Source organism: Podarcis erhardii, assembly GCF_964252035.2.
Source record: "Podarcis erhardii genome assembly, chromosome: 5".
In the NCBI taxonomy this organism is placed as follows: Eukaryota; Metazoa; Chordata; class Lepidosauria; order Squamata; family Lacertidae; genus Podarcis; species Podarcis erhardii.
Window position 1 is genome coordinate 67,689,057 of NC_138509.1, and position 14,114 is coordinate 67,703,170.

Below are 14,114 nucleotides of genomic sequence, written 5' to 3' on the forward strand. Positions count from 1 at the left end.
AGGGTGCTGCATGGGGTCTGTAGCCATCATTTGGGAAGATGACATCTAGGAAAATAGCATCCTGGACGGTACGAGTAGCATCAACTATCTCTGGAACCACTAAGAGGGATACCTCATGGATGCCATGGACTGGATTGAGATTAAGTTTGATGAATTTAGATCTGTTGAAATCAATGGGATCAGTTAGTAATTTCCTTAATCTGGATCCAACTGCATGTGTTGGAGTGGTTTCTAGGACCATTCTGGTTTATATTATATACATGAATAGTTTATACAATCTAAAATTATATAATTGTATAAACTCTGAAATGAACAGAATCCCATAGCCATGCATAAACAGGGAAACAGGTTCCTACAGTTGCAGAAGAGGCATCTGGAAGGAGCAGAGTGAACCTCCTGCCATGTATTGCTCAGAGTATTTTGGAGACCATAATTCGTGCAATTCAAAATGAGTAGAGCTGTAAAACAAAACTCGTGCGTTGCTGAACTCTGCAGAGCGTGAGGACCACACAAAAGCTAATATCCTAAGAAGAGTAAACAGTACAGCTTCATTATGATATGTTTAGCAGACCTATGACACTGACATAGAGCCAGGATTTCTTTTCCAAATCCTGAAAACTGTGGCGTGAAGAAGTGTTGGCGTTCCTAAAGAAAGAGCGCATTTGGTTACAAGGATGGTAACAAACAGTCCCTAGTCTGAGCCTGATAAAATATTACGGTAATTGAAAGATATGACTATAACTGCAACCCCAGGGCTGCATAACACACATGCCATGCTGTGAAAGTTGGAAATACCATTTTTATTATTGTTTCTGTTCAGCACGCACAACAACCAACTCTTTGCTCATGGCCCATTTCAAATGTTAAGCAAAATAACTTAGGATGTCCTGTCCATTCTCTGCTGTCAAATAACAGCAAGCATTTCCTACATGCCTTTTTAGTTGGCGGAGTGTATCTCAGTAGAGAGCACGTGCATTGACATTTTCATTTTTGTTACTTTACACTTCACATTTTGTATGTGTGCACCCCCCCCAAAAAAAGCAAACTGTGAACTGGCCCCCCCAATGGAAAACACTGACTTGGCTTATAGAACTAAACCACCTATTCAATAGTTCACCCATACACACACTCAATGCAAGTAGAACCATGTGAGTGTACAAACTAGCCAATTGCACATATGCAAAATTTGCATTGCTTCTCCGCCCCCTTTCTTTCACTGACCCCACCCACCACTGGCATGGAGTCCTCTGGAGATTGCTCAGAAGGGAATGTGGTCTCTGGACTCCCTGCTCCTGATTTAGTAAAGGTAAAGGGACCCCTGACCATTAGGTCCAGTCGTAGCTGACTCTGGGGTTGTGGCACTCATCTCGCTTTATTGGCCGAGGGAGCTGGCGTACAGCTTCTGGGTCCTGTGGCCAGCATGACTAAGCCGCTTCTGGCGAACCAGAGCAGCACATGGAAACACCGTTTACCTTCCCTCCAGAGTGGTACCTATTTATCTACTTGCACTTTGACATGCTTTCGAACTGCTAGGTTGGCAGGAGCAGGGACCGAGCAACGGGAGGTCACCCCATCACAGGGATTCGAACCATCAACCTTCTGATCGGCAAGCCCTAGGCTCTGTAGTTTAACCCACAGCGCCACCCGCGTCCCTTGCTCCTGATTTAGACCCCTATATAATCAGGAATTTAAATAACATGGGGAGTGTACATGAGTGGAGAAAGCTTCCCACCACAGACATTTGGCTCCCAGTTTGTGAAGGATGGTGGGGATAGGTAACAAGGGCCAAGTGTTTCCTCCCTATTCTCCCTCTTTTTGCATGAGGGGCATAACTTCTTAAGCAGGGTCATGTCCATGGTAATTCCTTCAGCATAAAATGTTAATTAATTACATTTGTTGGCTCTCTAGCCTGCCACATCTTGAGGACTTGGGACAGATAATACTAAACTAAACTAAACAACCCCCCCCCCCAACTGATAAAACACATGCATAAAATCACTATCAAAATACTAATATGCTATGTCAGAATTAAAAATATTCCATATCTACCTCATCCTAGCCATGAAAAGCCAGCCCAAGTAAGTATATTTTACAGTACTATTGAGAAATATTTGGGCTCGGACATTTGTGAGTCTGAAACAAAAAGGGATTTGTTTGTGTGTTTGTTTTTATTTAAGATTTTAGACTGCTTCTTAAGGCAAAGCCCTCCCATGGTGGTTTACCTACATCAATAAAACATTAAACCAAAACATCTTATTCTAATAAAACTAACCCATTAAAACTGCAGTTGAAAAACATTGCACAGCCCTGCACAACACTTACATAAAACCAATTTAAACAATTCAGAAGAAGACGTTCTAAAACTAGCAGTGGTATAAATAATCAAACACTCAGTCCATCCTTTCAGCCAAAAGCAGCATGGAGGAAATGGTTATTTAAGGCCTGTTTTAAAACCAAGTGCACATCCCTTGTAAGGAAATTCCACAGTTATAAGGCCACCACTGAGAAGGCCCCATCTCTTGTGCCCATTCTATTGTTACAGTCAACCACCAAGAGTGGTTCTTGGTTGATCTTCACAATTACCATGGAACATAGCAGAAAAGGTAGAACTGACTCCAACTACAAAGGCTGAGGCTGCTGAACAGACCCTTGGGCTGGAGTATTATTTAGCGGGTTTTGTTGGGTGGTATTGCTGTTGTTTCTGGGGTTTTTTGTATCTTTATTTTAGATCTCATATGTATGTGCAAATCACTCAATTTGATTGTGTACTTTTTGTTGTTTTGTTTATTGTGTATGACTGCTTTTTGTTTGTAGTTATTTGATTTATTTTTTACATGTTGCAAGCCGCCTTGAGCATGGTTTTAACTTTGGAAAGGTGGTGTGCACATAACATGATTGACTGACTGTTTAATTTGAATTTCCCGAAACTGTATACAAACTGAAACACAGCTATCCTTTAAAAATCACACTTCTCCAAACTTTGTGATGCTGTTCACCTGTTAGGGAAAGTGTGTACACTGGGGAAAGAGTGGATAAAAAAAAATGTATTAGTGTCTATAGCATACAAAAAAATGCATCATTCAATGTCTTGCAAGCATGTTTAGATCAGGCAAAATTCACGTACAAAAATGTGCATTTTTTTGGACAAACCGACAGGAAAATGCACATGACAATACTGATGAATTTTCATGAGAACTTAAAACACCACCACAAAAAATTATGTGGAAATGCAGTGAAATGAAGGGAAGAGAAAACAAAAACTGTCAGAGGCTCCATGCCTGTCCTCATGCTAAAGTGAACAAGTGGTCAGTGTGTGTGTGTGTGTGTGTGTGTGTGTGTGAGAGAGAGAGAGAGAGAGAGAGAGAGAGAGAGCGCTGCAGGTGTGCTGAGATCAGGGGCATGACTACTACTGGTGTGATCCTGCTCTCTTCTCCACATCTTTGCTGCATGTGTGAAGCCAACATTAAGTACAAGTGAGAACTGAGAATTGTTCAAGTGGGAAACTGAGGGCATTCTCTCCTCAAGAAACACTGTGATTCTTGCAGAGAGTTGGATTAAACGACCCTTAGGGCCCCTTCCAACGGTATACAGTGGTACCTCGGGTTACAGACGCTTCAGGTTACAGACTCTGCTAACCCAGAAATAGTAACTCGGGTTAAGAACTTTGCTTCAGGATGAGAACAGAAATCACGTGGCGGCAGCAGGAGGCCCCATTAGCTAAAGTGGTGCTTCAGGTTAAGAACAGTTTCAGGTTAAGAATGGACCTCCAGAACGAATTAAGTTCTTAACCCTAGGTACCACTGTAATTCTATTATTCTATGAACACCTTCATATAAATGCATCAAAAATGAATGAATTCCAATGGCTGCAGGACTCGGTTGAAACCATGAACAAAAGGAAAGGGGAACACCAGCAACTCATCAGTTTAGAGCCACATGCGTTGAGGTAAACATCATCTTTAGATGCCCAGAGGCAAGAAGCAGGCTGCACAGCTGAAATCAGATGAAGAAAAAGACATTTTGTCAATATTCCACAGCAGAGAAACAATTCCAACGCCAAGGTTTGGGAGACATTCTTCTGGGTCTAATTTTTTGTAGTTCTGCTGCACATTTCTCAGGTAGTTGTTTTTATTTCATTTGGCACACATCCCAAAAGCTTTGTGTAGTTTGTTGTCGGAGCTGATCCTTTTTCTCCAAATATTGGATAGTAGCCTGTAAGAGAACGGAAAGCAACACATTCCTTCTTCACTTTCAGGTACAGTACATTGTTGAGCATGGTTTTCTGCTTAACTGGGATGACAGATTTTTAATCCATTCCACACTGGCTTTTGAGTGGGTCATCAGTCGCTTTACACAATGTTGACGCTGAATCTTTTGGTGTGTGTCCCCCCCCCCAATGTTTTATTCATATGAACACTAAAGATTTCAAAGGGATACAGGCTACTCAAGAATGAATTATTTCCTACATTAAAATATATGCATAACTGAAAATTATGTTCCTCTCCTCCTCATATTACTCACAATACTCAAAACAGAATATTGGCTCCTTTTTCATTGTCAGTTTTGGATGAATTTATGAATGAAATGAGGGAATATAGTTCATATCACTGGGCTGAGTGAAACTTTATATACAGTTTAGGAAAACGACTCCCCTTTTTGATTATCTTTTTGCATTCATTGCAACATTGTTTGCCTGTTAATTTGCCTTGCACTCTGCTCCTACGAGTCTCAAGTGTCTTCAGTGATATGAAACACAGGTCAGTCTTAGCTACACGGTATCGTGACACATCATTCATTCATTCATTCATTCATTCATTTAATTTTTATTTAATAAAATTTGTACACCACTTGATTGTAAAAAATCTCAAAGCGGTTTACAAAAAGATACAACCATAACATCAGGAACACATCACAATACATTAAAACATACAAGAAGTTAGAATAGTAAAGCAGATTAAAAATTCACTTCAGCTTTTACACTTACTTACTTATTACATAAAATTAATACACTGCTTGATTATTGTTGTTTTTTTAAAAAGCACCTCGAAACAGTTTACAAAATTTGTGCTTGGTCCTTGATATGTTGGAATCATTCATGAAACTAATCCAGGAGCAATTGTCCCATCTCTAAATTGCCCTTCTTCACCTTAGTGACTGGGGAAGCAATCATATAGCAAGATCTGCTGGGATGAGTTGGGCTAGGAACCAGTGGGCCTCTAGCTGAGCCAGGAGGCTCCTGGTGTAGCTGGGCCATACCAGCATAAATCCACATCCTAGGCTCAGGGGGTTCTACACAACATATTTTCCCCATCCCAGACCCAGCTGAGCTGGGACCTAGCTGGCTGAGCCAAACCTGGCTGATCTTAAGCTAGCGTAAGCCTCCACAAAAAGGACAGGGCACGACCACAGAGGGGAGACTTAGGTTGGATGCTAAGCCTGTTCAGATCAGTGATGTAACTTGGCAACCTTACCCAGCAAAAGTTAAGCTGGTAAAAAAGGGTGGTGTAACACAAACACTCCTTTAAATGGTTTTATTTTCCCCTGCCAAGCTTAGTCTGTCTCAGCCAGCAGTAGTCCTGCCCCAGAAACATGAGTGGCATTGTGGTCTAAATCACTGAGCCTATTGGGTTTGCTGATCGGAAGGTTGGCGGTTCGAATCCCCATGATGGGGTGAGCTCCCGTTGCTCTGTCCCAGCTCCTGCCAACCTAGCAGTTCAAAAGCATGTCAGTGCAAGTAGATAAACAGATACTGCTGCGGAGGGAAGGTAAACAGCGTTTCCATGCGCTCTGGCTTCCGTCATGGTGTTCCATTGTGGCAGAAGCGGTTTAGTCATGCTGCCCACATGCCCCGGAAAGCTGTCTGTAGACAAACGCCAGCTCCCTCAGCCTTAAAGCGAGATGAGTGCCACAACCCCATAGGCCCCTTCGACTGGACTTAAATGTCCAGGGGTCCTTTACCTATTTTTACCTTTTAGTCCTGCCCCAGGTGCACTTTACACAAGTTTAACTTGCACTGGCTTGCTTTATGCCAGCTTCTTGTTTATAGGATTTCTCTGGTAATCCCATAACCATAATAATGTAAGAAGAGCCCTGCTGGGTCAAACCAAAGGCCCATCACAGTGGCGAACAAGATGCCCATCAGAAGAAGAAGAAGAAGAAGAAGAAGAAGAAGAAGAAGAAGAAGAAGAATTTGGGCAGCTCCCAATTAAATATTAAAAACATAATATAGCATTAAACATTAAAAACTTCCATAAACAGGGCTGCCTTCAGATGTCTTTTAAAAGTAGGATAGTTGCTTATTTCCTTGACATCTGTTGGGAGGGCATTCCACAGGGCAGGCGCCACTACTGAGAAGGCCCTCTGCTTGGTTCCTTGTAAGTTTGCTTCTTGCAATGAGAGAAACCTCAAAGCAGGACATTAGTACAACAGCACTCTCCCCACATCACAGTGCTGCCTACTTAAACGCAGCCACATGTGCATTTCAAGCAACTATTGCCATTTCACGTGACTTTCAGCATCTTAAAGAGAATTCAACAATGGGCAGACAGGAATGCTTGCTTTGGTGATTTTAAAACGATTCTTTGTCTCTAAACCTACAGTCAGATTCACCAGATGGGGGACTACAACTCCCAGCATCCCTGACCATTCAGGTGAGTTTTTAATCATCATCATCCATTTCCACACTCTTTTTTCTTTTACTGTATAAGAAACAGTCAAAGGGTCAAACCCAAAGGAGGACACTGGGTTCTGAGAGACAGTCCTCCCTTTGAAAATGTAACTGAATTAAGGACACCCCTTTAAGATAAGAAGCGATCTTATCTGTCTCACCCCCCATTTTACTGTTGCTGAGAGGGAGAGCAGGAGAGGAAAGCTCTCTGGTGTTCTTGGGAGGTCTGGCAGATTTACTTTTTTGGCATGGTGCATCGCTGGGGAGTTGAGAAATCATCTGATATTGGATCGCTTCAACCAGATGCAACCAGTTTTCTTTCCCGTGCGCCTGCAAAGTTAGACAGAATGTGAAAAGGGAACATCGCCATTTGGGTGAGAACCATGACTGTGGAACATTCACAAGCAGCAACCACACTCTTTAATTTATCCAGGTTTGCTCAGGCAACAAAGGTGTGCAGTCCCTAATGTGTCTCTATGTTCAAATGTCATTGTTTGCATATCGGTGGCTTAAAATTCCTTCTCCATGAATCCCTAGGCTGTAGAGAAAAAGGAAATGAAAAGAGAAGTGTGTGTGTGTGTAAACACTCTATCCATAGAGATCACGGATGAGGAGAAATAAGATTCAGAGGTATATGATCTGAAGAGAAACCAGAGTATAAGGTTCACATCTAAAGGTGAACCTAACACACCTCCTGAAAAAATACACGAACTGAATCACAGTCATCATTCAAAATTTGCACTTCTCCAAACTTTGTAGTTATGTAGTTATTCAGTCAAGTAATTAATGCAAAAATGTATTTATGAGGGCAACAGGAACATGAAAACACAAATACTGACAAATAAAAACATTATGGTAGGGGAAATTATTTTGAAAAAATGTGAATAATAGGCCATATTACATACAAAAAATGTGTATATTAGCAGAAAGTCTTATTAAAATGCTGGTGATTTTTCACAAGGATCCCTTTAAAATAAACAAATAAATCAATTGCAAACTGATGTGGAAATGTGGAGAAGTGAACTCAAGTCTGGAAAAATGAGAAACCGAGAGAAACCCAAACTGACAGGTTCTCCCTGCCTTAGTACAGATATATGGATTTTACTATGCAACCTCCCACAAATATGTTCCAGATGCCTGACCTAAAACCATCCTTAGTACTTGGCAAATTGATTCTCTTGGAGTAGTTTGTTGTTTGGTGTGGATGATGGGAGGGTATGTGGAGAAGACCTCAGTGGTGCTGAAGCTTGCAGACTTCCTGCCTTGGAAGACTTGGCTGCTCCCTCTTTCCCTCCTTTCGAGGTCAAGGTCAAGGTCAGGTTATAATGCTTGCACTTCTAGCCCAATTTCTAGCTTTCCTCCTAAACTGTATTACCTGTTGCATTACGGTTCTGTGGCTTTTAAATCTATATCCTTCCACATTGCATTAAATATTAAATGGTGGAAACAAAAGTATGCCAGGACACCGGCCCAGATTTTGACACATGAAATTACAATTCAAAACTCCCCCAATTTTCCAACTTAACAGGGTTGTAAATAGATGCTTTTTTTCCTGGAAACAATTAACACAGAAATGAGTGCTAGCCTTGCACTAGATTTCCAGCAGTGTCTCTTACATTGTGTGAGAGATCACATAAAAATGTGGAAGATATCAGAGATCACTTCCTTGTTTGCACGGAGAAACCGCTTTCTTTCTTTCTTTGTTTTCTTTTCTTTTTTCTTTTGACAAAGCTGTAATAATAAATACATAAAAATAAAAATGTGCACCCCACCCGAGACCATTCCATTGTAACTATCCAACCTCTCAAAATTTCAACACCTCTTGCGATGGATTGACTCCTTTCCGTTTTAAGAGTACAAATTCTACAGATACCTTCCATATCTCCTCAAAATCATTTCTCCTGCATATTCCCCATCTTACCTTAACAGCATGTGTTAATTTATCATTCATAGCTGTATCCCACACCTCTCTATACCATTCTTCCATGACTAGTAGGTGTGTCCAAAAATAGATTGGGGTTTAAATCCCAATAGATAGCTCTGTGAGCTATCTGTGAGTTAACTGAGGCTCAGTTAACTATCATATGTGGGAGGGAAGGTTGACTCCAAAAACTCTTCTGTGACAGAAGCCACCATTATATGCATCAGTCTATTATCAAGCATCTATTCGAGGCATTTCTGTGTTTTTGCTAGGCCCCCAGAGCCTTCAGAGATCATATTGCAAACTACAGAAAATGCACCCAAATGAGCCCAGACATTCCAACATGCTTCAGAGGTTCCCGAGAACAAACTGATCCATAACCACTGGCAGAAGAGTGCTGGTATTTAGGGAAATCAAGCTCTCTGAAAGATTAATGGCATGTGTAAGGGGAAAAAAATCTAAAAGAAAGCTCATTCACCAAACTTTTTACAACCTTGACTTCTACCTGTGATTCTATTGTCCAGGCCTTATTTTAGCAGTTAAGAGTAAATGTGGGGTTGGGTCTAGGAATGGAGGGAAAATTCAATTTTGTTTTCATTTGAATGAGAAACTAATTTGCACATAGTGAACCAATAAGTGAACTAAATCACAATTTTCCTACAGACTTCACTCTTCTCTGATTTTGCGATGCAATTCTCCAACCAATGTGTACAAACGTGGATAAATTAGGAGAATGCTTGTGTAAAATGCATATATGGAAATAACATGCAAACATGCATTATAGTAAGGGGAAATGCTTTCAGGCATGTGTAAGTTAGTCAAACCTGCATACAAAAATATGGAGATTGGCAGACATTCACACTAAAATGTGAATTTTCATGAGGATTTAAAAAAAATCACAAATTGCTACAGATATGTGGAGGACTGAATTTAAGATTGGAAGAATGAGAAACTGAGAGAAGCAACACTGACAGATCCTTCCATCCCTACCCAAGATACTATATCCAAACAAGACATCTCCAGTTTTCCTTAACTGGAGATACACAAGTGCCATTGATGATGAAGACTAAACTGAGAAGTCCAACTTGTTCTATATTTTCCATGCCATCCTGGTATTGTGATAGGAATTAGAGACATAGCACCGGATTTGTTGCTGAGGCCCGTTTTTGAGCTTATAATGAGAATACCCTTGGGTAGTATTATAGAGGCCAAGAAAAGTTGAAGACATGTGAAGGCACTTGGATAGAGCTGAGAAAACAGGCACTTGCTTTATGTAAATCATAAATGCCAAAGAAAGCAGAGATCTGTCAGATAAAAGAGTATCACTATTGTTTTGCAATGATGACAGGTTTAAGTGAAATGCTCCTATTTCTCCCACAGATTTCCCACAAAACCATGGCTCAGTCACCTGAAACTTTGTTCTGTTGAGCTATACTGCGAGGCGATTGCAACTGTGCTTAAAGAATAAACTGGTAACAATATAAACTGTCTGTTCCTCAGCCTGCATGGCATTTGCCTGTCTTCTGCCCGGAAAAGAAATATGTGAGGAGTACAGAATTTCTTCCTGGCTGTTAAATATGCAGGAATCCTGCTGCTGGCATTCCTCACCAGTGCTTACTATTTTGATTTGCCCACTTGTAATTGGGCCTAAGAGTAATTTGCATGGCCTGGTGTTTCCACCAAAGTGGAAGCTGACAGCTTTGGGAAACATTAACTGACACACAGGTATTAATCACACAAAGTCTAACGAAATGAAAAGGAAATGGAGCAAATATTTTTGCTAGCTAAGTTTGTTTATGTGAAAACATTGCACTGTTTGTTTAATGCCTTTATGAAATCTGTAAACTTGGCTTGAGGATAAAGGCCTTCAATGTGATGTTTAGGGTTACAGGCACACAGCCCTGTCACTCAAAGCAAAACTTGCTCACCAGCAGGTAATTTGCCAGATGCATCCAGCTTGCTGTTCATTCATATTGCCCTCAGCTGAAGTCTGAAGGGGCTGCAGTTCTAAAGAAGCCAGGAGCACAGAACTACTGAGGTTTCATAGCCCCTTTGAGGGACCTTTCGTGGAAATGGGGGGGGGGCAGCCATGTTTGTTTGTTGCAACAAATGCAACAAGGGGTCTTCCATGTGGCACTTTTATCCAATGCATGCTTGGCACTTGTCTGTCTTGGGAGACGATGGAGGAATGTGCCTTTGGGGGTGAGGTCAAGCCATTGGAGTTACAGCGCCTGCTGTGGCTGTACAGACTGATACAGAAGAGACATGTTTTGTTGCAGTTGGGGCAGATGAAGGCATCCAGTTGTGCTGACACCGGTGTACCATGGCATTTCTTCTTTCTGCGCTCCTCCCAATGGTCATTCTTCCTCTGGTCCCTGCTTTGGATACACAACCCAACTGATTGTCTCCTGATGCTGCTGTCATCTGCAAGGGATTCCCATATGGTGGGGTTAATGTTGCCAGCTTTGTAACACAGAGTTAGTCTGCCAACAAGTCTGGTGCCCAAAGCCAGCTTCCCATAGAGGACATCTTTGAGGATCCTGCCACCCAATGCATCAGCCCTAATAAAACTAGTTAGCCTTTAAGATGCCACTTATCCCTCCCCCTCCAAGAATATAGATGTGTGAGAAGTAGTGCACCACCTGTTGAATTTCTGCCTGACATGAAGTTGATAAAGAGAAAGAAATGTGCTGCTGCTGACCAGCCCTACTGAGGATCTGCAGGCCTGGCGCCATCACAAGCTATTTTTAGGTGTGAGGCAAAAATGGTGGGTTCCCTCTCACCTCCTGCCAGGCCTTTCTTTGGCCTTTAATTTGGAAGGGATTGATATTTGTGGTCTCCTTCAGAAACTTTTTATAAATATGCTTTTTAATGACTATGAATCTGCTTTTAGCTTTAGTTTTATGTTGGCTTTAATTTATGTGCTACTTTTTTGTAAGTCACTTTAGGTTACATTTAGTTTTTAAAGTGATGAATAATAATAATTGTGCACAAGGATGGGTGGTTATCAATTAAATTTTACTCAAAGTGGATCCACTGAATTCAATGAACATGAATATGTTAGGTCCACTAATTTAAATAAGGCAATGGACAAGTCTCTTTCCTTCTTTTCCAGTTGCTTTTGCACACTTTCAGTTTTGTATCAAATTTCCAAACTGGAAAGGCCTGCCTGAAAGCTGAAGAAATGCCTTTTCAGACAGACTATTCCTGCCAATCTCTCTAGGTTACAGTCATGTAAAGGTATAAAACTCCCAAATGAAGTGTAACCTTCTGAAGCAACTAGATGCTTTGCTCATTAGCTGCTTCTCACATTTTCTGCATGCAAAGTTTTCACAGCTAAGAACATGCTGACCTTTCTGAAGGTTTGTCCTCAAGACAGAAGATAATATTAAGCTCCTCAGGGCTGCAACCCTGTAACCAGAGGGTCTGAAATAATCCTATTAAAGTCAAATGATCTCCTTCAAGGTAAGGGCTTAGAAAAACATGCAGCCTATTAGTTGTTTTGCTCAGAGATGCAGACACCCTGATTTTTATTTTTATTTTTACAGCTTCCTAGAACTTGTCCTTCCTTTAACAGTGATAATGGCAGCTGGAGACACAAGTGCTTTCATGCCCAAGCCTGGTAGTCAGAAGAGGTTCTTCTCTCCTGGATTATGTTAAGGTGGGTTTTTCAAGAGGGTTTAAAGCCACTGCTCTTTACATTACAATCAGGGAATCAAAGGCTTTTCTTAGGAATCTGATGCTTTTGATGCAATATCAAAATGCTCCACCTGCCACACTTGATCCTGACCTTTCTTCCCTCCTTTGCACCAATCTCATCGTTCCTTGTGCCTTGTTGTATGCTAATAGGGGAGAGGCAGACATCTCCCTTAGCCATCATATCACAGCTTGTAAAACTCCCCCTCTAAATTCAGCCAGCCCCCTTCTAAACTATACTTTCTGTAACCCCACAACCCAGCACCAGTCCTCTGTTCCTCACTTTGCAGAGATCCTTCAGTGTAGGGGTGTGTATGCAATCCACCTGTGGGCTGGGGTCGTAATCCCACCCTGGCATTAGAACAGGAAAAGAGGAAGATACCTGTCATCTCCTCCTTCAGCTGGGTCGCAAATTCTGTTTCATTTGTCTGAGGGTCATAGAGTTGGAAGGGACTCTGAGGATCATCTAGTCCAACCCCCTGCAATTCAAGAATATGCAGCTGTCCCATAAGGGGATCGGACCTGCAACCTTGGCATGATCAGCACCACACTTTAACCAATTGAGCTATCCAGTCATACACAGTGAAACAGAACAATGTCCTTCTTCCTAAACTACACTGGGATGTTGGGGCTTTACTCACAAGATCACTTCCAGGCAACATTGAACCCACCTAGATCTTGGCTTCTTCTTCTTCTCGAGAGGCAGCCACATCCCATGGTTTGAAAACAATTGCATTATACTGAACAGATATATTACTGTCCCATTGGCCAACCAGATGGCAATAGGAAACCTGAAAGGTGCAAGCAAATCCTGACCTCAGCAACACTCTCTCCACCTGTGATTCCAGGCAACTGGTGTTCAGAGGCATGCTGCCTCCAACAGTGGTGGCTAGTAGCTATTCATAGCCTTATCCTCCATGAATTTGTCTAATCCTCTTTTAATGCCAATTACATTGCTGCCCATCACAACCTCTTGTAGGGGCAAATGCCAAAGCTTAACCATGCTTGTAGTACTTCCTTTTGTATGCCCTGTATCTTTCAATGTTCAACTTCCAGCATTTACTTGTTGTTGTTTAGTCGTTTAGTCGTGTCCGACTCTTCGGGACCCCATGGACCAGAGCACGCCAGGCACTCCTATCTTCCACTGCCTCCCGCAGTTTGGTCAGACTCATGTTTGTAGCCTCGAGAATGCTGTCTAACCATCTTGTCCTCTGTCGTCCCCTTCTTCTTGTGCCCTCCATCTTTCCCAACATCAGGGTCTTCTCCAGGGAGTCTTCTCTTCTCATGAGGTGGCCAAAGTATTGGAGCCTCAGCTTCACGGTCTGTCCTTCCAGTGAGCACTCAGGGCTGATTTCCTTAAGAATGGATAGGTTTGATCTTCTTGCAGTCCATGGGACTCTCAAGAGTCTCCTCCAGCACCACAGTTCAAAAGCATCAATTCTTCGGTGATCAGCCTTCTTTATGGTCCAGCTCTCACTTCCATACATCACTACTGGGAAAACCATGGCTTTTACTATACGGACCTTTGTTGGCAAGGTGATGTCTCTGCTTTTTAAGATGTTGTCTAGGTTTGTCATCGCCTTTCTCCCAAGGAGCAGGCGTCTTTTAATTTCGTGACTGCTGTCACCATCTGCAGTGATCATGGAGCTCAAGAAAGTAAAATCTCTCACTGCCTCTATTTCTTCCCCTTCTATTTGCCAGGAGGTGATGGGCCTAGTGGCCATGGTCTTTGTTTTTTTGATGTTGAGCTTCAGACCATATTTTGCGCTCTCCTCTTTCACCCTCATTAAAAGGTTCTTTAATTCCTCCTCACTTTCTGCCATCAAGGTTG

The 14,114-nt window shown here is 41.9% G+C and overlaps 1 long non-coding RNA gene across 1 annotated transcript; it reads right to left on the reverse strand.

Annotated features, from left to right (window-relative positions):
• Positions 1 to 9,830: 9,830 nt before the first annotated feature.
• Positions 9,831 to 13,048, reverse strand: LOC309342020. Its single transcript, XR_014156664.1, has 2 exons — positions 12,925 to 13,048; positions 9,831 to 11,011 (listed from the first exon to the last, which is right to left on the reverse strand). It is a non-coding gene; the product is annotated as an uncharacterized lncRNA (long non-coding RNA).
• Between the last annotated feature and the right edge of the window lie 1,066 nt (positions 13,049 to 14,114).